The sequence below is a fragment of the Triticum urartu genome, chromosome 5A (genome assembly GCF_056163025.1).
Source record: "Triticum urartu cultivar PI428250 chromosome 5A, HENAU_Tu73, whole genome shotgun sequence".
NCBI classification, from domain to species: Eukaryota; Viridiplantae; Streptophyta; class Magnoliopsida; order Poales; family Poaceae; genus Triticum; species Triticum urartu.
In genome coordinates this window covers 228,045,083-228,063,424 of record NC_141877.1, presented here as the reverse complement: position 1 = coordinate 228,063,424, position 18,342 = coordinate 228,045,083, and positions in this window count along the sequence as shown.

The window sequence follows — 18,342 nt, the reverse complement described above, 5'->3', positions numbered from 1 at the left end:
GGTTTCTTAATAGTGGAATCTGCAAGGTGCAAGTTTAGAGAGCAATCATCAAAATCACGGAAACCTAACAAATCATACAAAGTCTTTGGAATCATGGAAATACTAGCACCCAAATCACATAAAGAATAGCATTCATGATCTTTAATTTTAATTTTAATAGTTGGTTCCCACTCATCATAAAGTTTTCTAGGGATAGAAACTTCCAATTCAAGGTTTTCTTCATAAGATTGCATCAAGGCATCAACGATATGTTTAGTAAATGCTTTATTTTGACTATAAGCGTGAGGAGAATTTAGCATGGATTGCAACAAGGAAATAAAATCAATCAAAGAGCAATTTTCATAGTTATATTCCTTGAAATCCATAATAGTGGGTTTAGCAACATCTAGGGTTTTAGTTTCTTCAATCCCACTTTTATCAAATTTAGCATCAAGATCAACAAATTCCAAATTCTTGGAACGCCTTCTAGGTAAAGGTGGATCATATTCAGTCCCATCATTATCAAGATTCATATTGCAAAACAAAGATTTAATAGGGGACACATCAATAACTTTTAGATCTTCATCTTTATTTTCATAGGAACTAGAAGAACACGCTCTTATAAAGGCATCTTTCTTAGCATGCATCCTATCGGTTCTTTATTTGCACTCATTAATGAAAATTCTCATGGCTTTGAGAGACTCATTGATATCATGCTTAGGTGGAATAGATCTAAGTTTCAAAGAATCAACATCAAGACCAATTCTATCAACGTTCCTAGCCAAATCATCAATCTTAAGCAATTTTTCTTCAATCATAGCATTGAAATTCTTTTGCGAAGTAATAAATTCTTTAATATTAGATTCAAAATCAGAGGGCATCTTATTATAATTTCCATAAGAATTGTTGTAGGAATTACCATAATTATTAGAGGGATTACTAGGATAAGGCCTAGGGTTGAAATTTCCTCTATACGCGTTGTTACCAAAATTGTTCCTACCAACAAAGTTCACATCCATAGATTCATTATTATTCTCAATCAAAGTAGACAAGGGCACATCATTAGGATCAGAAGAAACACTCTTATTAGCAAATAATTTCATAAGTTCATCCAGCTTTCCACTCAAAACATTAATTTCTTATATCGCATGCACCTTTTTATTAGTAGATCTTTCAGTATGCCATTGAGAATAATTGACCATAATATTATCTAGGAGTTTAGTAGCTTCTCCTAAAGTGATTTCCATAAAAGTGCCTCCCGCGGCCGAATCTAAAAGATTTCTAGAAGCAAAATTCAATCCAGCATAAAAATTCTGAACAATCATCCACAAATTTAAACCATGAGTAGGGCAATTACGTATCATTAATTTCATTCTCTCCCATACATGTTCATGATCAAGTTGCTGAAAATTCATAATATCGTTTCTAAGAGAGATGATCTTAGCGGGAGGAAAATACTTAGAGATAAAAGCATCTTTGCACTTATTCCATGAATCAATACTATTTTTAGGCAAAGACGAAAACCAAGCTTTAGCACGATTTCTAAGCGAAAAAGGAAATATCTTCAATTTAACAATATCATTATCCACATCTTTCTTCTTTTGCATGTCACACAAATCAACGAAGCTATTTAGATGGGTAGCGGCATCTTCACTAGGAAGGCCGAAAAACGGATCTTTCATGACAAGATTCAGCAAAGCAGTATTAATTTCACAAGATTCAACATCGGTAAGAGGAGCAATCGAAGTGCTAATAAAATCATTGTTGTTGGTATTGGTGAAGTCACACAATTTAGTATTATCTTGAGCCATCGTGACAAGCAAGCAAACTAACACACAAGCAAACAAAAAGCAAGCGGGCAAAAGGAGGCAAATAGAGAGGGAGAGGGAGAATAGAGAGAGGGCAAATAGTGGGGGGAGAGGAAAACGAGAGGCAAATGGCAAATAATGTAATGCGGGAGATAAGGGTATGTGATGGGTACTTGGTATGTTGACTTTTACGTAGGCCTCCCCGGCAACGGCGCCAGAAATCCTTCTTGCTACCTCTTGAGCACTGCGTTGGTTTTCCCCGAAGAGGAAGGGATGATGCAGCAAAGTAGCATAAGTATTTCCCACAGTTTTTGAGAACCAATGTATCAATCCAGTAGGAGGCTACGCGCGAGTCCCTCGTACCTGCACAAAACAAATAAATCCTCGCAACCAACGCAAATAGGGGTTGTCAATCCCTATAAGGCCACTTACGAGAGTGAGATCTGATAGATATGATAAGATAATATTTTTGGTATTTTTATGATAAAGATGCAAAGTAAAATAAAAGCAAAGTAAATAGCAAAGGAAATAACTAAGTAGTAGGAGATTGATATGATAAAGATAGACCCGGGGGCCATAGGTTTCACTAGTGGCTTCTCTCGAGAGCATAAGTATTCTACGGTGGGTGAACAAATTACTATTGAGAAATTGTCAGAATTGAGCATAGTTATGAGAATATCTAGGTATGATCATGTATATAGGCATCATGTCCGAGACAAGTAGACCGAATCCTGCCTGCATCTACTACTATTACTCCACTCATCGACCGCTATCCAGCATGCATCTAGAGTATTAAGTTAAAAACAGAGTAACGCCTTAAGCAAGATGACATGATGTAGAGGGATAGACTCATGCAATATGAAGAAAACCCCATCTTGTTATCCTCGATGGCAACAATACAATACATGCCTTGCTGCCCCTACTGTCACTGGGAAAGGACACCGCAAGATTGAACCCAAAGCTAAGCACTTCTCCCATTGCAAGAAAGATCAATCTAGTAGGCCAAACCAAACTGATAATTCGAAGAGACTTGCAAAGATAACCAATCATACATAAAAGAATTCAGAGAAGATTCAAATATTATTCATAGATAGACTTGAGCATAAACCCACAATTCATTGGTCTCAACAAACACACTGCAAAAAGAAGATCACATCGAATAGTTCTCCACAAGAGAGGGGGAGAACATTGTATTGAGATCCAAAAAGAGAGAAGAAGCCATCTAGCTACTAACTATGGACTCGTAGGTCTGAGGTAAACTACTCACACTTCATCGGAGAGGCTGTGCTGTTGATGTAGAAGACCTCCGTGATCGATGCCCCCTCCGGCGAAGCTTCGGAACAGGCCCCAAGATGGGATCTCATGGATACAGAAAGTTACGGCGGTGGAATTAGGGTTTTGGCTCAGTATTTGATTGTTTGGGGGTACGTAGGTATATATAGGAGGAAGGAGTATGTCGGTGGAGCAAGAGGGGGCCCACTAGCGTGGAGGGCGCGCCGGGGGGGGGGGGGGGTAGGCGCGCCCCCTACCTCGTGGCCTCCTCTTTTCTTTCTTGACGTAGGGTCCAAGTCTCCCTGGTCTTGTTCGTTGAGAAAATCACGTTCCCGAAGGTTTCATTCCGTTTGGACTCCGTTCGATATTCCTTTTCTTCGAAACCCTAAAACAGGCAAAAAAAGGCAATTCTGGGCTGGGCCTCCGGTTAATAGGTTAGTCCCAAACATAATATAAAAGTGGATAATATAGCCCAATAATGTCCAAAACAGTAGATAATATAGCATGGAGCAATCAAAAATTATAGATACGTTGGAGACGTATCAGATCCCCATTGCAAAGGAATCAATAAACCATGGCGTGCCCACAAACATCGAGCTGTTCCAAATAGTAATAATACCACCCGAGGCACCCAGCGAAGGCACAAAGACAAATTTATCAAAGCGCTTGGGGCAGAAAGTTTTAATAAATGCAAGATCAAAAGTTTCATGCTTAGTTTCCTGGATACATAGCACCAAGCAACCGCTAGTATCAATCGCATTTCTAAGAGCCAAAAGTTTACTATCAGAGTTAATACCTCTGATATTCCACGACAACACATTCCAAGATTTGTTGATGGCGAAAGGATAGATCAGTTATCGCCTTCAGACGCCGTCGACTGGCCATCCAGCAACTTCTGAGCAAACAAGTCATCAGGAGCAATCCTGCAGCGAACACCCACCTGTTGTATTTCCTCGATGGAGGTAGGTGGAGGGCAGGGTGTAGCGACAGCTTGCGCAGGAGCAGCAGCACTGGAAACAACTGAAACCGATGGCACCACGCGCGCCCTGACCCGCGATCTGGGTTGCTTGTAGTCAGAGACCTGAGTGACCTTGAAACCATCATACTTGGTCGATCTACTGCTTCTTCGGACAACAGTAGTGTCAAGGGGCACTACAACATTGCGCGAGCTAGTAGCAGTAAACTGGGACGTCGAGGTGATACGTCTCCAATTTATCTATAATTTTTGATTGCTCCATGCTATATTATCTACTGTTTTGGACATTATTGGGCTTTATTATCCACTTTTATATTATTTTTGGGACTAACCTATTAACCGGAGGCCCAACCCAGAATTGCTGTTTTTTTGCCTATTTTAGGGTTTCGAAGAAAAGGAATATCAAACGGAGTCCAAACAGAATGAAACCTTCGGGAACGTGATTTTCTCAACGAACAAGACCCAGGAGACTTGGACGCTACGTCAAGACACAAAAGAGGAGGCCACGAGGTAGGGGGCGCGCCTACCCCCCCAGGCGCGCCCTCCACCCTCGTGGGCCCCCTGTTGCTCCACCGATGTACTCCTTCCTCCGATATATACCTACGTACCCCCAAACGATCAAATACGGAGCCAAAACCCTAATTCCTCCACCGCAACTTTCTGTATCCACGAGATCTCATCTTGGGGCCTGTTCCGAAGCTCCGCTGGAGGGGACATCGATCACGGAGGGCTTCTACATCAACACCATAGCCCCTCCGATGAAGTGTGAGTAGTTCACCTGTAACGCCCTCGATGCGGCTATATCTCCCACGTGTCGAAGCACGACTTAGAGGCATAACCGCATTGAAAGCAATGTCGCAAGTGAGGTAATCTTCGCAAACAACCCATGTAATACAATAAGGGAAAAGATACATAGTTGGCTTACAATCACCACTTCACACAATTACATGAATAAAGCATTACATCATCCAGATACAATCAAGGTCCGACTATGGAACGAAAATAAAAGAAGACTACCCCACATGCTACACAGATCCCCGATCGACCCCAACTGGGCTCCACTACTAATCAACTAGAACGAAACAACATAAAGGACAAGATCTTCATCAAGCTCCTCCTTGAGCTTAGTTGCATCATCTGCACAGTTCAAACGGCATCTGCAAAAGGGACACAACACTCCGGTTTAAAAGGATAAACCAAGAAAAGAACACGATCATGACAAAATGAAAAGATGGGTTAAAGAGAGCAACATCACAAAGCCTCCGGAACAAAATTAAGAATGGAATGGAATGAACGAAGGGAAACAAGATCTTGAGGGAGCACGCTTACAACAAATGCTAGAACGGAGTTGTTGGAAAACCAACAACGAAAAGAATAAGCTTGATACGGTCTTATGGAATACATCTCAAAATATGAGGTGACAACCTGCCACTCACGGGAAAAAGAATTGGGTTGATAAGAACAAGGGGATGAGAAAGTATATCGCACCAGAAAGGATAAATGAAGAACTTGGATCATTTATAAGCACCATAATAGCAACCATCCTTAGGGAAGGCTTAAGGTGAAATGTAACCCAAGATAACTCCAAGGAAGAGATTGATGGCTTTTAATATCCCATTCTTGACCACATGTGAATCATGAAACATGAACTCAAATTATCAAGAATGATATAATACCACCTCTATTGATACGGAAGGAAGAATTGTACTCCGGATTGCAAGATCAAGAAAACTTGATCTCCTTAGAAAAGAATCTCGATGAAAACTTCGAGAAGGAATTAAATCCTTTATGAACCATCATGTAGAACCTCCATGAAGAACTCCGGTAAACAAAATGATGATCAAACGACAAGAAGGATGAAAAGAATAAGATTGAAGCCTTGCAATGATTAGATGAAGCTTTGCGACAAGATAAAGTGAAATCTTGGAACTCCAGAATGAAAGATAAAGCATCTCGAACCGAGAATTTGATGAGCCTTCGGAATAAAGAATTGATCATTTGGGTGAATCCAGAATATGAATTATGTTATGCTCGTCCTTCACCAATTTAGATTGATGACAAGCAACGGATTGGCATACTACTTATTCCCGTAGAAAGGATTAAGATAGATATAGCGCAAACTTGAGACGGTCTTCAACAAGCCATCGGTAGGATTTGGAAAACAACGAATGAGTTGATATGATAACCATGGAATAGAATCTTGAGCAAACCACCATAAGAATTGAAAATGGACAAAGGAAAGATAGAGAAACACCGGGAAGAATTAGAAAATGAATGAAGATGCTTGAGGGAATTTAGATACAAGAGAACGAAGAGATCACGAGCTGATTAGAGAACACTTGAAGGATGCACCGGTAAGAATTGAAAATGAGAGCTGAAAGTTGTAATGAATAATCCCGAAATGATGGCCTTCGGCGAATCAAACTGAAAATACTTTGAATTACTCCGGATGGGTGAAAAGAGCTCTCACAATTGAAAACAATTATGAGAGGAAGGCATCAAGCTAGAATCATGAATCTTGAAGAGAATGGAGAAAGATTAAAGAGAAACTCTTCTTCGGTCTTCAATATCTGGGAATGATGATGAGAAACACCATCAAATTGTTGAGATACTCCGGGATGAAAAATGGAAAGGTTGGACCAACGATGAAAAGAATTTGAAAGGTCTTGGAGACAGGCAATTGACTGATGACAATTCATTCTTACGTCAATTTTGAAATGAATTTGAGAATAACTCCGGTAAAATTAGAAGAGTCAGGTAAGATCCTGGAAAAAGACCTGTGGGTTAGGGCCCACTAAAAAGAAACACCGTAGAACGATTACTTGAAAAGAGAGATTGCACCGGTTGAATTAAATGGCTTGAATGATATAACATCCTCGAAAGAGCTGGAACGAAAGCAGAGTGGAAACACGAATCTTCGAGATATCTTGAGCACTGCGGAACAAATGGATAGCGAGAGGTGAATAATTAAGAAGTGCACCGGCAAGAGAAAACATTTGGAATGAGGAAAAGATATGATCGACAAGGCTTGACTTGAATCCACCGGAGAAGAAAAAGAACGAAGAATGATAAACTAGAAGCTCCGTTAGAATCTTCATGACAATCACCGGATACGAACATTGACTGAAAAGAACGAAGAGACTTCACATGAATAAAATGGATATTTGATTAAGAAAACTGAGTCCTTGAAGAAAAAGGGTGGGAGGGTGGGAAAACAAAGACAACTTGGAGACGAATGAAACAAACACCGTTGAGAAGAATTGATACTTGATCAAGCGGATGTTGAAAACGATCGGATTCACTTGAAGAGAAACACACCGATTGAAAAGGATTGACATGACAATCTCAATGAACAAGAAGGATTAGTATTCACATAGAAATATGAGAACACCACTTAGAAAAAGGTATGGAATCAACACTTGACATTGAAGCAACTCGAATACCATAACTCAAAACAACAAAGGATTGGCTTGCGGAAAGCCGGAACAAACATATGATAGAGATTTCGTCCGAAGTTTTCGTGGTGGGGCCTACATGGGCTCGATCGTACAGCACCATCATGTACAAGGCAGTGCACATGACATACGAAGCGTCCCCGAGTCGGCATAGCCAAGGACTCTTTAAGACACAACGAGACCATTGTAAAACCAACCGTGAATAGGCGGACCACTAGACGTCGAACCCCAATTTCATATCATACATCTGTCGGAAAGATATCCTAGGAGCTACTTGAATTCCCACTTATAAACTCCCGAAACTTTCCGGTTATGCAATCAAGTGTTGGGGATACAGGGGAAGCATAATATCCCACCCAAATCTAGCAAATCCTACATCCAGCTGTATCCATCCTTCAACACATAACCAAGAAACCTTCGGAAATCATTTACCTCAACCTTCGAAAAGCATCCGTTATACGAGTTATGGCAATACTCCCGAACTCCCGCCCCAGTACTGGGTGGCGTCGAGGTTATCTCACCAACAACTACATAAAAGAGATTTTCGATGTCGGCAAAACTAAACTCAAGTATTCTGGAACTGCAACGATAAAATTGTGACGACAACACCTCGGAGCTCAACTCCCCGGGACACTGCCACAACCCCTAAATGACAGGAGGCACCAAGAACAATGTTCTCGTCACAAAACCATCGGAACGATTCTAAGATACCCGCGTGATCCTAAATTTTTTTTAGTGAAATTTGAGAAGAGAAGAGTCAAAACTCTACGTCAGGATGCCTCACCAGAGCGATGAAGGGACTGGGGAGTAAATAGAATTCCTAACTCTCCGATATATAATTCCTAAATGACTCAAAACATTTTTCTAGACTCAACAACACCAACAATTCGATCAAGCAGGGGGCTCCTAAGGTCGGGGAAGGCTCTGATTACCAACTTGTAACGCCCTCGATGCGGCTATATCTCCCACGTGTCGAAGCATGACTTAGAGGCATAACCGCATTGAAAGCAATGTCGCAAGTGAGGTAATCTTCGCAAACAACCCATGTAATACGATAAGGGAAATGATACGTAGTTGGCTTACAATCGCCACTTCACACAATTACATGAATAAAGCATTACATCATCCAGATACAATCAAGGTCCGACTACGGAACGAAAATAAAAGAAGACTACCCCACATGCTACACAGATCCCCGATCGACCCCAACTGGGCTCCACTACTGATCAACTAGAACGAAACAACATAAAGGACAAGATCTTCATCGAGCTCCTCCTTGAGCTTAGTTGCGTCATCTGCACAGTTCAACGGCACCTGCAAGCTGGTTTTGGAAGTATCTGTGAGTCACAGGGACTCAGCAATCTCACACCCTCGCGATCAAGACTATTTAAGCTTATGGGTAAGGTAAAGGTATGAGGTGGAGCTGCAGCAAGCGACTAGCATATATGGTGGCTAACATACGCAAAAGAGAGCGAGAAGAGAAGGCAAAGCACGATCGAACAACTATGATCAAGAAGTGATCCTAGAACAACCTACGTCAAGAATTACTCCAACACCGTGTTCACTTCCCGGACCCCGCCGAGAAGAGACCATCACGGTTACACACGCGGTTGATGTATTTTAATTAAGGTCAACTTCAGGTTTTCTACAACCGGACATTAACAAATTCCCATCTGCCCATAACCGCGGGCACGACTTTCAAAAGTTCAAATCCCTGCAGGGGTGTCCCAACTTAGCCCATCACAAGCTCTCACGGTCAACGAAGGATATTCCTTCTAGCGGGAAGACCCGATTAGGCTCGGAATCCCGGTTACAAGACATTTCGACAATGGTAAAACAAGACCAGCAAAGCCACCCGAATGTGCCGACAAATCCCGATAGGAGTTGCACATATCTCGTTCTCAGGGCACACCGGATTGTCCAAGGTTCTGGTAGGCCAGCCCAGAGTTGCCCCCGGTGGCCACCGGCAGCTGACAGGTTGGACCAACACTCAGAGGAGCACTGGCCCGAGGGTTTAATAAAGATGACCCTTGGGCAGGCCTACCCAAGGGAAAGAAAAGGCTAGGTGGCGAATGGTAAAACCAATGTTGGGCATTGCTGGAGGAGTTTTATTCAAGGCGAACTGTCAAGGGGTTCCCATTATAACCCAACCGCGTAAGGAACGCAAAATCAGGGAACATAACACCGATATGACAGAAACTAGGGCGGCAAGAGTGGAACAAAACACCAGGCATAAGGCCGAGCCTTCCACCCTTTACCAAGTATATAGATGCATTAATGAAATAAGAGATATTGTGATATCCCAACAAAAAAATCCATGTTCCAAACATGGAACAAGCTCCAATCTTCACCTGCAGCTAACAACGCTATAAGAGGGGTTGAGCAAGCGGTAACATAGCCAAACAACGGTTTGCTAGGACAAGGTGGTTAGAGGCTTGGCTTAACAATATGGGAGGCATGATAAGCAACTGGTAGGTATCGCAGCATAGGCATAGCAAAAGAGCGAGCAACTAAGCAAGCAAAGATAGAAGTGATTTCGAGGGTATGGTCATCTTGCCTGAAATCCCGCAAGGAAGAAGAACGAGTCCATGAAGAAGACAAACGGACGTAGTCGAACGGGTCCTCACAAACACGACGTTACCGGATTACCGAGAAGAAGTACACAGGAAAGAAAGCAAACAACATAGTAAACAACCATCACATCAACATGGCATGATGCACAACCAAGTATGATGCATGTCCGGTTTAAATATGCATGGCATGGCAAAGGGCACAAACAAAACTACAAGTTGAGTGGAGCTCAATATGCAACGAGTTGCATATTGACGGAACACCACATCAATTATTTAGTTCTCTCTCGTTTATGTACCCAACAATATTAAATGTTGTTAAACATGGCAAGAGGTGAAACATGAGTAAAATACACGATTAGGCATTTTAAATGAGGCCGGAAACATCAAACAACAATTCCGCTAAATCCTCATGTGCATTTAGCAATTTAATGCAAACAACAATTTTAACCATCTAAATGTTATAAACATGATGTGGATGACATGTGCAAGTTTATGCCATTTTTATTAAAAGTTGACAAGAGCATTATGAAGCATTTGTCACCGTGGTGGAAAGGAAAGGGGTGCCACGGCGACGAATACGAAAATGATGCCACGGCAACATATCGGTTATCCGGTAGCCCACGGGGATACCAGTGCAAAAGGAAGTGACGGGAGCGTGTCATGCAATTATGGTGGGGTGCTCCCGATTACCGGGTTCCCACATGTCGGTGGCAAGGCGAAAGAGGGGCAACGTGCACCGAACAACTCCAACACGGAGCAAACACGAGCATTTCATACAACATATGTATTCGGTCCACGGGTCATCGTCTCGGCGGTTATACCTTCGAAGGGTGCATTCTCGGAGCGGTCCCGGGTTCGGTGCAAAGTAGAGGAAGTATATGTTCTCGCGACGGTGGTTGTACACGGTCGTCGTGGAAGTAGTTGTTCACGGGTCGTTGTGGGAAGTTGTCCTTCTTGCGAACTTGTCGGATCCACGGCGACGGTAGTTGTTCCCGACGCTTGTGACCCGCGGTTCTTCGGGCAACGGTGGTCGTACATGCCCGTAGATGTTCGGGTCATCACCGTTCGTAGCCAAAGAAGTTGAACTTGACGAAACCCTCGGCGACAGTAGTAGTGGATGTCGTCGGCATCGTGGTACTTGGCGATATCCATGCGTAGAGGTACTTTGCGGTTTCGACGACGGTCATACATGTTTTCGTAGATGAACTTGACTGATCCGAGGGATCTGGGTGTCGCGGTACTTGGCGAAAAACACGTCGAGGGTACTTGTACTCGCATCATCGTGGAAGTAGTCGTCCGGGCTCCCGTGTGGACTTGCCGGTCTTGGTCTCCACGGCGTAGTTGTACAAAAGCATTGTCGGAACTTGGGTGAATCCCGAGGCGTGCACGGCTAGTAGAGGAACTTGACGCATCTAAACGAAGCAACAAAATAGGCCTCGGTTCTTGGTGGTCAACGAAGGGAGGCGGCCGACGAAGTAGCAGCAGGGTGCGCACACTGGCAGCGGCATCCACAAGCAGAGGCACAACGCTGGTCGTGGGCACCGGCGGCAACCGGACACGGGAGGCAGCAGAACGGGACAGCGAAGAAGCAGCTGCAGCGAGGCAGCGGCGCGGTGGTGAGCTCGCAGGGCGAGGACGGCGACGAGCTTGGCGCATCCGGAGGTAGGTACGAGGCTTGACCGGAGCGACGGCCTGGTTCCATGGCGTTGGAGCAAGGAGGGAAGAGGCCGACGCGGGAGGAAGGAGGCGCGCTGGGGAGGAGCCACGGCGCCTGGGCGACGCAGGTGGCCTCCGGCGGCACCGGATCGAAGGCGGAGGAGGATGTGGGACGCCGGATCGGGAGGCGGCAGCTGCGTTCGTCTCTGGCGGTGTGAGCATGGAACGAGAGAGAGGGCGAGGGAGGAGATGAACGAGGGAAGTGAGTGGCTGCGAGGGAGAGATGGGATCAAAGGAGATGGGGATCGGGATGCGGTTCCCTGGCGGCGTGAGGGAACGATGGGCACGAGGGAAGAGGAGGATCAGGCTAGGGAACAAGAGGGAGATAGGCTAGGGTTCGCTCGGGCCTTAGCTATGGGCCGGTGCTGGAGTTTGTGAGGCCCAGGTGGGTAGCGGGGAGAGATGGGCCTAGTGGAGAGGGAGGCGGCGCCTAGGGAGACTGGTGGCTGGGCCTTAGGCCTAGGCCGGGCTTCTCTCTCTCTCTCTCTCTCTTTTCTCTTATATCCTTTAGCAGAAAAGAAAATCGAGAGAGGGAAAAGAAGGAGAGGGTTAGGAAAGGATTTTGCGCATAGGGATAATTTCCCCGGACTTGTAAAAATGAGCTTGATCCCGTAAAATAGAAGTGGGCACGCGGTTGAAGTTGAATTCAAACTCATTCGAAATTAATTCCAAATGATTTGAATAGGAAGTGAGGTTTGGGAAGGTCCAAAAATGTTGAGACTTTTGGAGGATCCTCAAAAAAAGAAGAAAGAATTTTCGGCAAGGTTTGGAGATCAACTCGAAGCAGAAAGGCATGGGATTATCTGCACGTGTGTTATGGGTGATTCCAAATTATTGGAATATAATTTATATAGCTCCCTAAAATATTGGGAGAATATGTTTTAAAGAGTAATCACCATAGTGAATATCCCTCGTTTTAAATGGACCGAAGATCCATGCAATTTATTTAGTTGAGTTGCAAAAGATTTATGAGATGATGGCATGATGACATGACGCGACGCAAAAAAAAGGGCGGCACAAATGAAACACACGGTGAAACCCGAAACATATGGAAGTCTTCTCGAGCATCGGTCTCAGGCGTCACAACACCTCAGACCTACGGGTCCATAGTTAGTAGCTAGATGGCTTCTTCTCTCTTTTTGAGTCTCAATACAATGTTCTCCCCCTCTCTTGTGGAGAACTATTCGATGTAATCTTCTTTTTGTGGTGTGTTTGTTGAGACCGATGAATTGTGGGTTTATGATCAAGTCTATCTATGAACAATATTTGAATCTTCTCTGAATTCTTTTATGTATGATTGGTTATCTTTGCAAGTCTCTTCGAATTATCAGTTTGATTTGGCCTACTAGATTGATCTTTCTTGCAATGGGAGAAGTGCTTAGCTTTGGGTTCAATCTTGCGGTGTCCTTTCCCAGTGACAGTAGGGGCAGCAAGGCACGCATTGTATTGTTGCCATCGAGGATAACAAGATGGGGTTTTCATCATATTGCATGAGTTTATCCCTCTACATCATGTCATCTTGCTTAAGGCGTTACTCTGTTTTCATTAACTTAATACTCTAGATGCATGCTGGATAGCGGTCGAGATGCAGGCAGGAGTTGGTCTACTTGTCTCGGACGTGATGCCTATATACATGATCATGCCTAGATATTCTCATAACTATGCTCAATTCTGTCAATTGCTCAACAATAATTTGTTCACCCACCGTAGAATACTTATGCTCTCAAGAGAAGCCACTAGTGAAGCCTATGGCCCCCGGGTCTATCTTCATCATATTAATCTCCTACTACTTAGTTATTCCTTTCCTTTGCTTTTACTTTACTTTGCATCTTTATCACAAAAATACCAAAAATATTATCTTATCATATCTATCAGATCTCACTCTCGTAAGTGGCCGTGTAGGGATTGACAACCCCTTATCGCGTTGGTTGCGAGGATTTATTTGTTTTGTGCAGGTGCGAGGGACTCGCACGTAGCCTCCTACTGGATTGATACTTTGGTTCTCAAAAACTGAGGGGAAATACTTACGCTACTTTGCTACATCATCCCTTCCTCTTCGAGGAAAACCAACGCAGTGCTCAAGAGGTAGCAAGAAGGATTTCTGGCACCGTTGCCGGGGAGGTCTACGCAAAAGTCAATATACCAAGTACCCATCACATACCCTTATCTCCCGCATTACATTATTTGCCATTTGCCTCTTGTTTTCCTCTCCCCCACTTCACCCTTGCCGTTTTATTCGCCCTCTCTCTCTATCCTCCCTCTCTTTCTCTTTTTGCCTCTTTTTGCCCGCTTGCTTTTTGCTTGTGCGTTAGTTTGTTTGCTTATCGTTATGGCTAGTCCCTTATCTTCTCCGTTGTCCCCTGAGTTCGAAATCTTTCACTTCAAACAAAGGCTAGGAGAAAACTTAAAAGATGCCTGGTTGAGAATAATGGAGTCTTATCGTAATTGTACCTCTGAAATAAACCTGAGAATTTTGCTTCGCAATTTTTATGTTGGATTAAATATGTCTCATAGACAACTCTTGGATTGTGTTGCCAAAGGCAATTTTATTGAAATCGATCCCCATATTGCGCTTGAAATTATAGAAGGAATAGTGGGAACACTACCTCAACAAAAGGGACCTCATCCTACTCAGGAAGAGACGCAAGTTTTTGAAAAAATTTGTGAAGTTACTAAATTTTTACAGAAGTCTCTTGAACCTCTTAAGAACATTAGTGGAAATATTCACCGCATGAATATGTTGATTACCCTTTGTAATAAGCGGTTGGATTCGTTAGATCTAAAAATTTCAGAATATGAAGCGAAACATAAAGAACCTCCCGGATTCGAGATTGATTCCACTAAAAATTTGAAAACCAAAGATGGCAATACCTAGATCTATCCTTGCTTATTATGCCTAGCTAGGGACGTTAAACAATAGCGCTTGTTGGGAGGCAACCAAATTTTATTTTTATTCCTTGCTTTTTGCTCCTGTTTAGTAATAAATAATTTATCTAGACTCTGTTTTGGTTGTGTTTTTTGTGTTTAATTAGTGTTTGTGCCAAGTAGAACCATTGGGAAGACTTGGGGAAAGTCTTGTTATACTTGCTGTAAAAAACAGAAACTTTAGCGCTCACGAGAACTGCTGCCATTTTCATTTGGAAAGTGATATTTAGTTAATTATTTTTGCATATGATTAATAGATAAATCCCCCACGTCCAGAAGTTTATTTTAGAATTTTTGGGGTTCCAGATCTTGCGCTAGCTACAGATTACCACAGACTGTTCTGTTTTTGACTGATTCTGTTTTTCGTGTGTTGTTTGCTTATTTTGATGAATCTATGGCTAGTAAAATAGTTTATAAACCATAGAGAAGTTGGAATACAGTAGATTTCCATAGCCATTCCGAGATATATTGCCATGCAACTTTCCACCATTCCGTTTATCATGACATATTCATCATTGTCATATTGCTTAGCATGATCATGTAGTTGACATAGTATTTCTGGCAAAGCCACCATTCATAATTCTTTCATACATGTCACTCTTGGTTCATTGCATATCCCGGTACACCGCCAGAGGCATTCATATAGAGTCCTACTTTGTTCTAGTATCGAGGTGTAATCATTGAGTTGTAAATAAATAGAAGTGTGATGATCATCATTTTCTAGAGCATTATCCCAAGTGAGGAATTAAAAAAATGAGAGGAAAAGAGAGAAGGCACAATGTTACTATCCTTTGCCACACTTGTGCTTCAAAGTAGCACCATAATCTTCATGATAGAGAGTCTCTTGTTTTGTCACTTTCATATACTAGTGGGAATTTTCATTATAGAACTTGGCTTGTATATTCCAACAATGGGCCTCCTCAAGTTCCCTAGGTCTCCGTGAGCAAGCAAGTTGGATGCACACCCACTTAGTTTCTTTTGTTGAGCTTTCATACATTTATAGCTCTAGTGCATCCGTTGCATGGCAATCCCTACTCCTTGCATTAACATCAATCGGTGGGCATCTCCATAGCCCATTGATTAGCCTCATTGATGTGAGACTTTCTCCTTTTTTGCCTTCTCCACATAACCCCCCTCATTATATTATATTCCACCCATAGTGTTATGTCCATGGCTCACGCTCATATATTGCGTGAAAATTTATAGGTTTGAGATTACTAAAGTGTGAAACAATTGCTTGGCTTGTCATCGGGGTTGTGCATGATGAGAGCATTCTTGTGAGACGAAAATGGAGCATGACTAAACTATATGATTTTCTAGGGATGAACTTTCTTTGGCCATGTTATTTTGAGAAGACATAATTGCTTTGTTAGTATGCTTGAAGTATTATTATTTTTATGTCAATATAAACTTTTGTCTTGAATCTTTCGGATCTGAATATTCATACCACAATTAAGAAGAATTACATTAAAATTATGCCAAGTAGCACTCCGCATCAAAAATTCTGTTTTTTATCATTTACCTACTCGAGGACGAGCATGAATTAAGCTTGGGGATGCTTGATACGTCTCCAACGTATCTATAATTTTTGATTGCTCCATGCTATATTATCTACTGTTTTGGACATTATTGGGCTTTATTATCCACTTTTATATTATTTTTGGGACTAACCTATTAACCGGAGGCCCAGCCCAGAATTGCTGTTTTTTTTGCTTATTTTAGGGTTTCGAAGAAAAGGAATATCAAACGGAGTCCAAACGGAATGAAACCTTCGGGAACGTGATTTTCTGAACGAACAAGACCCAGGAGACTTGGACCCTACATGAAGACACAAAAGAGGAGGCCACGAGGTAGGGGGCGCGCCTACCCCCCAGGCGCGCCCTCCACCCTCGTGGGCCCCTTGTTGCTCCACCGACGTACTCCTTCCTCCTATATATACCTATGTACCCCCAAACGATCAGATACAGACCCAAAACCCTAATTCCACCGCCGCAACTTTCTGTATCCATGAGATCCCATCTTGGGGCCTGTTCCGGAGCTCCGCCGGAGGGGGCATCGATCACGGAGGGCTTCTACATCAACACCATAGCCCCTCCGATGAAGTGTGCACTACAAAAAAATACACTTCCGTGATGATACGTGTTTGTCACAGTAGGTTGCATTTTCTGTCATGCATGTACACCCATGACGATTTTATGACAGAATCAAGATAGTCATACCCGTGCTGTCGTAGAAGTGTTCCATGACATTACCAAAATTATCATCACGAAAGTGTCCACTTCCATGACGATAAATCCCGCGTCACAAAAGTGCTTTCGTCAAGGGTGACCGAGACGTGGCATCCACCATAACGGAACACTGTTAAGCTATCGGGTCGGGTTTTGGATCCGATAACCCGTTAACAGCCCCGACCAATGGGGATTTTCCACGTGTAAAATCATCATTGGCTGGAGGAAACACGTGTCGGCTCATCGTTGGGACAGATGTGATCCACTCATTGGATAGAAGGCGCCTATGATACGTCGACACATGGCACGGCCCAATAGAGGCCCATTCTTGTGAAAAGGCTGGCCCATTTGACTTGGTCAAAAGGTGGCGGGCCGGCCCATGTAAAGCCAGTTAACGGCCTGTTCGCATATAGCCCATTTATAGCCCGCTAACCCAAGGCCCATTACGCCCTATCCGAATTAGGCCCAGTAGCGTCATCTGGGCCACCCAATATGATTCCAGCCCGTTTTCACTTCTGGCCCATGACGTCTTTCAGACCATATGAGGCCTGTCGTGGATTTGTCACGGCAGATGTCCTTAGTGTCAGGACTTAGTCGCGAGGCCAACGCATCTATGTGGTAGCTTGAGAGGGGTTGAGTGGGACGAGAGACGCAGGGCAGATCAACGCACAAGACAAGGATTTAGACAGCTTCGGGCCCCGGGAAACATCATCCGGTAATAGCCCTACATGCTGTTTGTGGCTAGGTCTCATTATCATCACGAGGGAGACGCCGTAAACTGGCTCTGTGTCTAGCCCTAGAGATTGTTTCTTGCTTGTAGCTTCTCCCTCTTTGGGGAGCCCTGCCCCTCCTTATATATGTTGAAGGGGCGGTTTACATGACTAGTCCTAGTTGGATTAGGATTACTCTATTACAAGTGGAGTCCTAGTCTTGCTTCCTTTGTAAGGGAATATTCCTTGTGCTTTCCTCATAAACCGGCCCACCATTAAATGTGAACCGGCCTTCTGGGCCATGGGCCTCGTCATCCATCTGACCCGCCCGCCGGGTTACTAATGAACCGCCAAGACCGGGCGGGTAGCCCGTGAACCGCCAAGCTCCGGGCGGGTTACAAGTGAGTCATCTAGTCCGGCTGGGTTATACTTCCGGCCGGTTTACGCCACGGGGTATATCCCCGACATTAGCCCCCAGTTTAATTTGTATTTATCCATATTAAACTGATCCTGTAAAATAAACACAAGAACAAACTTGACAGGTTGTGCTCCGGGTTAAGAATTCTTGTAAACCGGCACTTGATCATCCTTAAGTCCTTGTCATTTCCTCCTTCTAGAAAATCTAGGTCAATAAGCCAGCATCATACTCAATTTGCTGACATTGGTTTCTCACAGAAAAATATTGTGAAGAATAATCCAC